The sequence below is a fragment of the Cornus florida genome, unplaced genomic scaffold, assembly GCF_030987335.1.
Source record: "Cornus florida cultivar Cherokee Brave unplaced genomic scaffold, ASM3098733v1 CherokeeBrave_3.0.0_Hap2_Chr05, whole genome shotgun sequence".
NCBI lineage: Eukaryota > Viridiplantae > Streptophyta > Magnoliopsida > Cornales > Cornaceae > Cornus > Cornus florida.
Window position 1 is genome coordinate 44970579 of NW_026775575.1, and position 13973 is coordinate 44984551.

At 38.6% G+C, this 13973-nt stretch overlaps 1 pseudogene; it reads left to right on the top strand.

Annotated features, from left to right (window-relative positions):
- The first annotated feature begins 13626 nt into the window (after positions 1-13626).
- Positions 13627-13725, top strand: LOC132310691 (small nucleolar RNA R71; annotated as a pseudogene).
- The last annotated feature ends 248 nt before the right edge of the window (positions 13726-13973 follow it).

Below are 13973 nucleotides of genomic sequence, written 5' to 3' on the forward strand. Positions count from 1 at the left end.
CCTTATCTCAAAGGTTTGATCAATTCTTGATCAACCAAAACTCGGCAAATTAAGTATCTTCCGTCCCTAACTATTCCCATCATGCATCCAATGAATCATGTATGACATGTTCAAGTGTTTTACATTCTACTTCCAATTGTCCCCATGGATATGTGCAAAGTGAGCATCATGAACAAGTCAATGCAGCTTTTGTTAATCAAGGGAATAATCCTTATGGCAATCACTATAATCTTAGTTGGAGGAATCACCCGAACTTCTCTTGGAGAAACTAAGGGGAAGGCTCAAACCCTTCCCAAGGTGGTTTCCAAGGGAAGTATATTCCACCTCTAATGCAAAGCCAAGGTTCCCAATGATATAGACCATATCAATCACAAAGAAATCAATTTTCTAATTCTCATTTTCCTAATCAACCATCATATTCTCAAGGAAATTCTAGGAGTCCCGCTTTTGAAGAGAAAGTTTTGACTGCTCTAGGCACCCTAGAGGCGAACACTTAATTGCTTTATTCTCATTCTCAATCCATTGCTAAGCTAGAAACCCAAGTAACGCAAATAGCTAGTACTTTAAATGCAAGAGAGAAAGGGAAAATGCCTTTGAATGCCCCACTAAAGCAACAATGTGTTGTGGAGACTCATTCCTCATCGGAAGGTCACACAATTGAGCATATCAATGCGGTGACAACCTTGAGAAGTGGGAGAATCATTGACAACCAAGTGGGTGTGTCCAATGAAGAGAATGAACCAGTGCAACCCAAAATTGACACCCATCCCGTTTCACATTCTATTCCTCCTTCATTGCATATGCATGACCATTCGAATGAGAAAATGTTGAAGAATGATTTGAAAAATGATTTGAAAACTGATTTGATGAAAAGTGATTTGCAAAATGATTTAAAAACTTCTTGTATTGAAGAGACTTCAAAGAAAATTTCTGAAAAAGTTTTTGAGCCAAAAGCTCCATTTCCGGATGCCTTAAAAGGATCCATTTCAATTGACAAGCAAAAGGCCAAAACAAATTAAATTATGGATGTGTTTAGGCAAGTGAAAGTCAATCTTTTGCTTTTGGATGCAATTAAGCAAATTCTGGCTTATGCCAAGTTTTTAAAAGACTCATGCACCCAAAAAAGGAAGAACAAAAGCCAAGCACCTAGGAAATTAGTCTTAACCGAGTAAGTGAGCTCTATTTTGCAACATAACAGTCTTCCAAATCTCAAAGACCCCGGTTCACCTACCACTTCATACATCATTGGAGATTATTTCATTAATCAAGCTCTCTTAGATTTAGGAGCAAGTGTTAATCTTCTTCCATACTCGGTATATGTCAAATTATGCTTAGGAGACTTGAAACCGACATCGGTGGTTTTGCAACTTGCTGACCGATCCATCAAAAAGCCTAGGGGTATCATTGAGGATGTATTGATCAAAATTGATAAATTTTTCTTCCCCGTTGATTTCGTTGTCATTGACATGGAACCAGTCCCGATTCCTAAGAGACAAATTCTTGTTATCCTTGGCCGTCCTTTCTTGGTAACCGCGAATGCCAACATTAAGGGATAATGAAGATCTCATTTGGTCACATGGAGGTGAAATTGAATATCTTCAATCTGACCCCGAATTCATTTGACAAGCATAAAGAAGTGAATGTTATAGAGAAATATCATGACCATGAATGTGAAGGAATAGAGTCTTTGTGTGAAACCAAAATTTCAAAAAGTTTATCTTCAACCCTGAATTCCAAATAAAGTTGTTTCAAAATCTTGTTTTGAAAGGGCATGGAAGCCCAAAGATCATTGTGACCAAGGACCAAAAATTTCTTTTGAGACTAATCCAACAAGTTCTCTAAGGAACCATTTGTTGAGTGGAGTTCAAAGTACTTATCACCCCATCAAGGAGAGGATGCACTACAAGAAGTTTGATTCAGGCTAAAAGAGCCTAACGTCTTGCTAGAGATGTTAAAGACTACTACATTTCGTAAGGTGTCACAACTCTATTCCTCCCTCATTTCGATTTTAAATTTCATTTCTTGTGAAGTTTAGATATTTGGTTTAGGTTCATTTACATTGCTAGGAACTGTAATTAGGATTGCATGCACTTTCATGTTGAAAATGGACATTTTGCATCAGGTTGATAGATCTCAAAAGAGGTTCGATCGATCAAACTCCATACCTACATCCAACCTGCATCCAATCACCTCTCTGTCCAATCATTTGAAGAAAATCTGCATATTTCAGCTCTCTGTCCCATCGTTCGAACTTGTTCCTATATCGATCTTTAGTTCTTCGATCGATCCAAATTCATCTTGGATTGATTTACAGTCTCAACACTTAGGAAAATTTTGAACCTGCATCCACCCTCTGCAAAAGGCCTCTCTATCCCATCGATCGAACATGTTTGCAGGTTTTTGCATGTTCGATCGATCAGAGTTCTTCTAAGATCGATCTTGGAGAGATCAATCTCTGTTCTTTGATTTACTGTTTTGATTTAAGTTTGATTTTTGTTTTGAATTTTAAATTTAAAAAAATCCCAAAAATATTTTCTTTTATTTTATTTTATTTTATATTTCAAATATTTCGAAAAAAAAATAATATATATATATATATTTATTTTATTTTATATTCCAAAAATAATTTATTTTATATTATTTTTGTTTATTTTTATTTTATTTAGTTTTATTTTTCAAAAATCCAAAAAATATTTTTCATTTTTAATTTTTATTTTCAAAAATTCAAAAGCTTAAAAAAAAAAAAAAAAAAAAAAAAAAAAAAAAAAAAAAAAAAAAAAAAAAACAATTTTGTCTTTTAGTGAGGAGAGATCGATTCCAGTTCGATCGATCTGAGATTTCAGTTTGATCGATTGAACTGGTAAAGGAATGTTTTTAAAAATCAAACCTAGGGTTATTAGATCGATACTACAGATTGATCTAACACTCTCATCTTTGTCCCTCGCCGCTGTAAACTCACTTCCCCACCTCTAGCAAACCCTTCGGTAACTCCATCTCATCTCAAATCTCTCTCCCTCATCTCGGATCTCAGATTTCATCTTCCTCTCATCTCATATCTCGGTTTTGGGTAAGATCCGAGATCCCTCTTTTGATTCAAGCTTTATTCTCATGAATCCATGCTTTCCATGTTAGATCTACGATGTTATGATGATGATTATTGCCATTTTTGAAACTTTGAAGCTATGTATATATGTGTATATATATGTGTATATATTGTTTTATATTGTTGGTTTAAATTCTTGATTTTGGGGGTCACGGGCCATGGAAAGTGACCAAGATTGTTGATTTGTTGTGTAGAGGGGCCTACGAGCTTGCTCGGGAGGCCCCCGTGCCATCCACGTCACAGATTTGTGACTTTTCGAATTTCACCTCACAGTTCGATCGATCGAACTTTTTCTTAGATCGATCTCACTTATTTAAGATCGATCGAACTTGCATTGATCTCACATTTTTGTGATCGATCAAACTTCACAGATTTGCATCACACATTTCACACACCATCTCTTGTGTTTCATACTATCTCATACATACCCAATGCCTGTGTTTTCCACATTAAATGCATTCCATACTTATACTGTCTAGCATACTTTACATCATGTCACTTATTCCTTGTCACTTGCATAGATTCATGTTCCTTATCTGTTTTGTCAATCTTATCTGACATACATGACTCTATAAACTGTGCTTTAATTCTTTATACCAGCACTGACTTCCTTTTTGAGTTTTCTTTTATTTTGCAGGCCATGGCTAGGGTCAAGACTATTGCTCGTGGACATTATTACCATAGAGTCAGGAAGAGATTAGACGACTAGGCAGGTCCATCTCACGTCTAGGACCCCATTCCCGAGCCAGAGCAAGAGCAGACACAGGACGAGCTAGAAGAGCCTACTCCACCTCAGTCTTCATCCGCTAACAGTAGACTATAGTCTTCGGATGAGGCATCTTCTTCACAGGCTGATGTTGAGGCTGAGCATATACCATCTCCATCACCACCACCAGCTCAGCCAGCCCAGGACTTAGACCTGTCATTGCCGAGATACTCACGCTTTCAGGAGGCCCATGAGTCGGTCTTCGATATAGACTTTTTCTCTCAGTCTGTTTTTACCAGAGCAACATATGATGACATAGACCGGAGGGGCATTTTAGCTATATTAGCCCCTGTTACCTATCCAGTGTACCCGAGGTTAGTTCGGATGTTCTTCCGGAACCTTTGACCTGCCCAGAGTAACCTGAGGGAGCTGCGGACTACCATTGACGGCTACCCCATCAGTATCACTATGGACACTCTATCCAGATCAGGCCGATGTCCATACGTCTGCCCTCCTGATCTCCAGACTACATATCCTACTCTGTGGAGGCCTTCTTATGCAGACATGGCCGTGGCACTCACACGTCACTATGCAAATGGCGAGATTTATGCCACTTGCACTTATCTGCCAGACGACCTTTGGTTATTTGATTCGGTGCTATTCTGAAATGTTTTCATGGCCAGCTACAAGATACAGAGGTGCGGCGACTATCTGATAGCTCTGTACACCTTCTATATAGGGCATTGGATATCAATTCTTGCGTTCATCTGGAGCATTATGATGAAGTTATATGTTGATCATATCAGTAAGGCCAAGGCTAAACGGGCTAAGTATCTCCCATTTGGCCATCTCATCACACAGATTTTGAGAGACCAGCGCTATCCCTTCCAGCCACGGGAGCGTACTGAGTCTGGGGCCTACTCGTTCATGAAGAAGGACTAGGATAAGAGCTACAAGGCTTTTATCAAGAGTCTACAGGAGGATGCTATAAAGGTAGCTGATGAGCTTGAGAGAGGAGTTGGAGCATGAGCAGCTGCAGCAGTAGAGCAGGTGGCGGACGATGGACCAGTCAATCCGGCTGCCATGCATATGGACATTGATTTGGAGCAGCTGGTGGTTGTCGCACCCTGAACCAAAGTTTGTACACCAAAAGATAGTGGTGTAGAACTATGATGAATGTGGCCAAGTTTTACATTTAGAAATTGCCACTACTACCTTTCACTAAAAATATAGTTAGGGCAAGTAGGGATCGTCCCAAGGGATTGGTAGGTCGTACAAGGTTGAAGAATCAAGATTAGGGTTAGTAGGTCGAGTGATCAAAAGATTGGTTGGTGGTTGAATTACATTAAGATGCAATTTAAACTAAAGTAGCAATTAAATGTAATAGAGAGAAAATAAGAGAGAGATATTGGGATTTAGAGATCACCACTAAGCATAGCTTTTCTACACCTTTAATGAATGATTAATGAAGGGGAAAACATGTATTGCAACAAAGTGTGTGTGTGTGGTTGTTTCAATAAGCATGGATGACAAGTTAAGCATATATTCTCTAAGCAACATGGTAGATAACACAACATATCAAATTAAGCCATTAATCCTTTCTTTAAGCTCATAACCAAACACATCACAAGATTAGAAATATGTGCTACTTGCTTTTATAAGTATGGAACATCAAACAACAAGCATGGATTATCCTCCCATTTAACATCTAAACTACAACTACACTATAATTAAGCTAATGACATGAAATTAAACTAATTAAACTAAGGGAGAGGCACAATTCATCAAGAAATGATTATGAACCATCAAACAAAACACAAGGGCATTCCATTAAGCACTATATCTTGACAATCTCTAGATCTATAGCATTAATACACAGACATGCATCAATAACACAAGAAATAGAGGCAAACACATGAACATCTATTCTAGCATACATAAACATATGGATAGAATGAAATGATCAATTGGAAGCATTAAACCATACAAATCATTGAATAAACAAGATCTCTATATATATAAGTGTCAAAACATGTATCACAGTACAAATCCCCTAAAAAATACATAAAGTAAGATGTAGAAAGCATGCTTAGGGCTAACACTAGCCCCAAGAGGATGTCTAGCCACTCATGGATGGTGTTCTCCAACCCTCAAGGGCTAACTCCATGGTAGAGATTGCTCCTCTTCTTGGTTGATGGAAGAACTCCAAGCTTGTGTCTTTAGCCTCTTCCTTTCTTTTCTTCTTCACTAAGAATATCAATATTGTGCCTCTCAAGTATATCAAAAGTCTCTCTCAAGAAGTGGCTCATATTTCTTATATAGGTAGGTCAAATATCACCCCAAATGAGCTGGGCTCGTACACCAAATATTCGTCCCAATGATTGGATATGAGATAACTTTTAATGAGATGGAATTTGAATTTTCTCGGGATTTGGGGAATTCGATTGATCGAACTTGTGGTGAGATTGATCAAACATGGCTGAGATCTATCGAATTTAAGCTGGATCGATCCTCTATGGTGGTGTCTTTTTGGATAAAAACAAATCTGAGATATTTTGAAGATATTTTTGGGAAAAAGACAAATGTGGTAGGTAGGGTGGTACAAGTGGATAAGATGGAATATTTTCTATCGATCGAAAAAAAGTTGGATCTATCAAATTTTGTGGGATCTTTGGATAAGGACAAAAGAGCTTGGATCCATCTTGGAATGTTGAGATCGATGAACTTTCGATCGATCGAATATATTCTGAGATCGATAGAACTTGCTGAATTTCCACCACTTGCTTCCTTTTTCTCCCACTTTGCTCCTTTCTTTGATACATCTCAAGATTACTTCAATTATGCTTTTCTTTAGCTGAGTTAGCTTATTTTAGGGATAAGTACCTGAAAATGGAAATAATATGAAATTAATCTAAAGCAGGAAAATAAGATAGATAAAGGTTTTAGAATACCTAAGCTTAAGGGGTTTAAATGTGTACTTTTCAGCGCTCATCACACCCCCAAACTTAAATATTGCTAGTCCCTAGCAACGAACTAGAAGGTAAAGGAATGAAATGAACAACTATACAACTATAAACTAGAAAGCAATAAATGGATAACGCCACTTTCGTAGGGAACATGATTACATTTAGCACATGCAACAAGCCTTTTAAACCCCTAGGTTACCCCTAATAGACGAGTGAAGTCTCGTGAGGGTTTCCAGAAATGATACCCACAAACATTAAGCTCATTCTCACAAAAGAGGCACCAATATTGCAAACAAGCATTGAGAGAAAACTACCTCAAGTATGCAATTTTTCAAACATTTCCAAGCAATCTCCCAAAATCTCAACATCAAGCAAGCAAGTATGGTCCTCCACACATCAAGAAAATGATCATGAAAATTAAAACAACTCTAGAATCCTTTTAAGTGGACCGACATCAAGTATGTTGCTATCTAAGCCAACTAAAGACATGATCACATCCTTACCCTCAAACTAGCACACAAATCTAGTACCGATCATCAAGACAAAGAGTTGACCTTTTATTAAAGCTTTATTGTTCTAGATGCGCTTATTCTTTTCACTCGATTTTTTTTTTTTAATTATTAACCTAGAGTTCGGGCCCTCCACCTTTCGGCGCGAGATGTTCAGTGCTTGATGAGGCTAGAATCTCAGCTACTTAGTGAAAAGGGGTTGTGTAGAATACTAGAATGAATCTCAAAACAATCACAAAATCAGGATAATGTGGACCACAAGTGCAAGCATGATATCAATCTTTCAAAAAATTTATCCCTAAATGGCATCCACAAGGCATACAGGGAGTATTGGACTCTCAAGTCAAGCAATTTTTAAATTTTAAACAATATAGTCCTCCAAAGATCAAAATCATAGTAGTTATGGACCAATCATAGAAAATCCCTCAAATACACAAGTCATGCTCAAAATTTTGAATTTAAAGCAAACACTGTAAATCACACTATTACCCCCAAACTTAAATGGCACAGTGTCCTCAATGTGCAAAGAGAACAAAGGAAAGAGTATACCAGTGTAACTATAGCAAAGATTAGCCGGAACAGAAGTATCCAAAGTAGGTGGCATAGCCCCCCCAAACTTGGGATTAACTGTGGTCCTGAAAATTTTGCACTTGGATAAAACTCATCAGATAACAAAAGGGATAATAACAGTGCACAGTGGACATGAAAGTGTAAATGGGATAACAACTGAAAATAAAGAGAGGTATAAGGGTGGTCCTGAAAATTTTGGGCAGTACTCTCTCTCACTGAAGTCACTGGGATGCACCTGATGGAGTTAATCACAAACAGATATATCAGTACAAGGTATGACATCCAACATATAGCATGTATAAATAGAAATAATATACATCATAGCACAATATCAAGGCCAACAGACTGGCCGCAAAAATAGAGTAACAGTAATAATGTATCACAGATATATAAAATGACAGGAGTAAAGGGATAGAGAGATCAGGAAGAGGAGGTAGGATGGGCAAGGCGTGTTCCGCGGATATCTCGAGATAAGTCTCGCAACACAATCATGACATCGGTATAGAGAGATGTAATGTCAGCTCGGATGGAGACAACATCCCTTGGATAGAGACCGTGTCAGCACGAATAGATACTACAGCATCCTCCAAAGCCTGGAGTCACTCTCCAAAGCCGGGTGTCTGTGTTGGAGCCTCAAGTACCACTGGAGTAGGAGAATGATGATCCTGAGCCTGCTCCTCATCCTGAATGGGCGACCCAACTAGACAATGATGCTCCTAGTCCTCTGCAGGCTGCTCCAAGTCAATATCCATGTGCATGGCAGGTGGATCGATTGGTATATTGTCCGCCGCCTGTACTGCTGCTATTGCCTGTTCCATCTCCTCTAACTCTAACTCCTCAGCTGCCTCGACAGCGTCATCCTGCAGACTCTTGATAAGAGCATTGTAGTTCTTATCCCAATCCTTTTTCTTGAATGAACATGCCCCGAACTCAGTATGCTCCCGTGGTTGGAAGGGATAGTGCTGGTTTCTCAGAATCTGTGTGATGAGATGGCCGAATAGGAGATACTTAGCCTTTTTGGGCTTGGCCTTGTTGATATGGTCAACATACAGCTTCATCATAACACTCCAGATGAGCGTAGGAATGGACACCCAGTGCCCTGTATAGAAGGCGTATAAAGCTGTAAGATAGTCGCCGCGCCTCTGTATCTTGTGGCCGGCCATAAAAATATTTCAGTGTAGCACCGAATCGAAAAACCACAGGTCATCTGGCAGAAAAGTCCAGGTGGCGAAGGTCTCGCCACCGGCATAGTGACCTGTGAGTAAAACGGCCATGTCTGCATATGTGGGCCTCCAAAAAGTAGGATAGGTATCTTAGAGATCGGGAGGGCAGACGTGTAGATAACGTCAGGATCTAGAAAGAGTGTCCACCGTGATACTGATAGGGTAGCCATCGATGGTAGTCCGTAGCTCCGCCAGGTTACTCGGGGCAGGTCGGAGGTTCTGGAAGAACATCCGAACCAACCTCGGGTACACTGGGTATGTGATAGGGGCTAGTATGGCTGAGATGCCCCCCCGGTCTATATCATTATATGCTGCTCTAGTAAGAACAGACTGGGAGAAGTAGTCTATGTCAAAGACCTACTCGTATGCCACTCGAAGATGTGAGTATCTAGGTAATGGCCAGTCTAAGTGCTGGGCTAGCTGAGCTGGCGGTGGTGATGGAGATGGTATATACTCAGCCTCAGCGTCAACCTGTGAAGAGGATGCCTCTTTTGAAGACTGTAGTCGATTGTTAGCTGGAGATTGAGGTGGAGTAGGCTCTGCTGGCTCCTCCTAAATGGGGTCCTAGGCATGAGATGGACCTGCCTCGTCGTCTAAACTCTGCCTGGCCCGACCGTGATAGTTTCTGCGAGCAACAGTCTTGACCCTAGCCATGGCCTGCAAAATAAATGGAAAACTTACAAAAAAGAAGTCAGTGCCAGTATAAAGAATTAAAGCTCAATTAATAGAATTATGTATGTCAAATAGGATAGACAGAAAAGATAAGGAACATGAATCTATGCAAGTGACAAGGAATGAGTGACATGATGTGAAACATGCTAGATAGTATAAGTATGCAATACATCTAATGTGGAAAACACAGGCATTGGGCATGTATGAGATAGCATGAAACACAAGAGATGTTGTGTGAAATGTGTGAAGTATATCTGTGAAATTCGATCGATCACAAAAATGTGAGATCGATTCAAGTTCGATCGATCGAGAATAAGTGAGATCGATCTGTTATAGATCGATCGAATAAAAAGTTCGATCGATCGAACTGTGAGGTGAAACTCGAAAAGTCACAGATCTGTGACGTGGATGGCACGGGGCCTTCACGAACATGGTCGTGGGCCCATCTACACAACAAATTAACATATTTGTTCACTTGGTTAGGCCCATAAACCCCAAAATCAAATCAAATCAAGAACTATTCAAAACATATATACATATATATACACAGAGGTTCGAAGCTTCATCAATGGCGATTTGCATCATCAAAACAACATAGATCTAACATTTAAAGCATGGATTCATCAAATCGAAGCTTGAAGTCATAGATGAGATCTCGGATCTTATCGGAATCGAAAGAGAAGATGAGATGAAGATGAGATCCTAGATCCGAGAAGAGAGAGAGATTCAGGATGAGATGAAGATTGCCGGAGTTTTGCTGGAGATGGAGAATAGTTGGGATACAGCGGTGAAGGGTGAAACGAGGGTTTGAGATTGATTTTTGTGAAATCGATCGAATAACCCCAAATCGATTTTTAAAAACATTCCCTTGCCAGTTTGATCTATCGAATTGAATCCTCAGATCGATCGAACTGAAATCGATCTCTCTTCTTAAGTGACAAAATATTTTTGGGATTTTTTAAAAATAAAAATAAATAAATAAAAGTAAAAGTATTTTTAGGATTTTTGAAAAATATTTATTTATTTATATTATTTATATATATATATATATATATTATTATTACTATATTTTTATTTATTATTATTATTTTATGGAAAAAAAAATGACAATAAAAATTAAAAAATAAAATATTTTTTTGGAATTTTTTAAATTAAGAATTTAAAACAAAGTCAAAATTGAAAATCAAAGAAAAAAGATCGATTTCTCTAAGATCGATCTCTGAATACTTTCGATCAATCGAGAATGCAAAGATTTGAAGAAATGTTCGATCGATGTGACAGAGAGGCTTTTGGATGCAGGTGGATGCAGGTTCAAAGTTTTTCTAAGTGTTGGAACTACCGATCGATCCAAGATAAAGTTGGATCGATCGAAGAACTAAAGATCGATCTAGAAACAAGTTCAAACGATGGGACAGAGAGCTGAAATATGCAGGTTTTGTTTGAACAATTAGACAGAGAGTGATTTGGATGTAGGTTTGACGCAGGTGGGAAGTTCGATCGATCGAACTTATTTTGAGATCGATCGAACTTATGCAAAATGCTCAATTTCAACATAAGAGTGTATGCAATCCTAATCACAGTTCCTAGCAATGTATATGAACCTAAAGCTAATATCTAGACTTCGCAAGAAATGAAATTAAAGATAGAAATGAGGGAGGAATAGGGTTTTAACACCCTACGAAATATGTTGCTAGTCTTTAATGTCTCTAGCAAGACGTTGGACTCTTTTAGCCCGGATCAAACATCTTATAATGCATCCCCTCCTTGATGGGGTGATAAGTGCTTTGAACTCCACCCAACAAATGGTTCTTTAAGGAACTTGTTGGATTAAGCTCAAATGAAGTTTTTGGTCCTTGGTTAAAGTAATCTTTAGGTTTATATGCCCTTTCAAAACAAGACTTTGAAACAACTTTCTTTGGTTTCAAGATTGAATATGAGCTTTTTGGAATTTTGGTTTCAAGCAAAGACTCTATTCCTTCACATTCATCGTTATGACATTTCTCTACAACATTCACTTCTTTATGCTTGTTAAATGAATTGGGGGTTGGATTGAAGATATTCAACTTCACCTTCATGTGGCCATATAAGATCTTCATTATCCCCGTCCTACAATTAATGTTGGCATTTGCGGTTGCCAAGAAAGGACGACCAAGGATAATGGGAATTTGGCTCTTAGGATTTGGAACCAGTTCTGTGTCAATGACAATGAAATCAACGGGGAAGAAGAATTTATCAATCTTAATCAATACGTCCTCAATGATACCCCTAGGCTTCTTGATGGATCGGTCGGCAAGTTGTAAAACCACCGACGTCAGTTTCAAGTCTCCTAAGCCTAATTTGACATATACCGAGTATGGAAGAAGATTAACACTTGCACCCAAATCAAGGAGAGCCCGATTAATGATATGATCTCCAATGATGCATGAAGTGGTAGGTGAACCAGGGTCCTTGAACTTTGGAAAAGTGTTATGCTGCAAAATTGAGCTTACTTGCTCGGTTAAGACCACTTTCCTAGGTGTTTGGCTTTTGTTCTTCCTCTTTTGGGTGTAAAAGTCTTTCAAAAACTTGGCATAAGCCAGAATTTGCTTGATTGCATCCAAAAGTGGAAGATTGACTTTCACTTGCGTAAACACATCCATAATTTCATTTGTTTTGGCCTTTTGCTTGTCAATTGAAATGGATCCTTTTAAGGCATCTGGAAACGGAGCTTTTGGCTCAAAAACCTTTTCAGAAATTTTCTTTGAAGTTTCTTCAACACAAGAAGTTTTGAAATCATGTTGCACATTTTTCTTTTTGAAATCACTTTTCAAGATATTCTCATTTGAAAAATCATGCATATGCAATGAAGGAGGAATATGATGTGAAACGGAACGGGTGTCAACTTGTGGTTGCACCGGTTCACTCTCTTCATTGGACATACCCACTTGGTTGTCCACAATCTTCCCACTTCTCAAAGTAGTCACCGCATTGACATGCTTTATTGTGTGACCTTCCGAAGAGAAATGAGTCTCCACAACACATTGTTGCTTTTGTGGGGCATTCAAAGGCATTTTCCCTTTCTCTCTAGCATTTAAAGTACTAGCTATTTGTCCTACTTGGGTTTCTAACTTAGCAATGGATTGAGAATGAGAATGAAGCAATTGAGTGTTAGCCTTTAGAGTGCCTAGAGCGGTCAAAACTTTCTCTTCAAAAGCGGGACTCCTAGCATTTCCTTGAGAATATGATGGTTGATTAGAAAAATGAGAATTAGAGAATTGGTTTCCTTGTGATTAAAATGGTCTATATCCTTGGGAACCTTGGCTTTGCATCACAGGTGGAACATACTTCCCTTGGAAACCACCTTGGGGAGGGTTTGAGCCTTCCTTTTGGTTTTTCCAAGAGAAATTCGGGTGATTCCTCCAACTAGGATTATAATGATTGCCATAAGGGTTGTTCCCTTGATTAACAAAATTTGCATTGACTTGTTCATGATGCTCATTTTGCACATGTCCATGTGGACAATTGGAAATAGAATGTAAAACACTTGAGCAAGTCATACATGTCTCATTGGATGCATGATGGGAATGGTTAGAGATGGAAGATACTTGATTTGCCGAATTTTGATTGATCAAACCTTTGAGATAAGGATTTTATCTTGGCAGCTATTTCATTGGAATGGTCAACTTGATGTAAGCCAACACTTTTCCTTCCACTTGAATTCCTACCATTCTTGGAAGATAAAGTTCGATACAAAGAAGTCTCACTCATGCTCTCATAAAGACGTCACACGTCATCCTCATGCCTATCAATGTAAGAGCCACCCATGGAAGCATCAACCATGCCCTTGTAATTGTCCGATAAGCTATCGAAGAAATATTGAACTAATTGTCATTTGGGCATATCATGATGTGGACACTTCCTAAGCAATTCATTGAATCTTTCCCATGCCTCATGGAACATTTCCCCATCCCCGTGTGAAAACTCTCGAATTGAGGTTCTCATGGCATTAGTCTTAGAATCTGGATAGTACTTCTTTAAGAACTTTTGTTGCATTTCTGCCTAAGAAGTTATTGAAAAAGGTTTAAGATTGTTAAACCAATATTTTGCCTTGTCTTTAAAGGTGAATGGAAAAAGTTTAAGCCTCAAGACCTCTTCTGTCATGTCCGTGTATCTCACGGTGGAACATACTTCAAGTAACTCATCCAAATGCTTATAAGGTTCTTCACTTGGAAGTCCATGATAGTT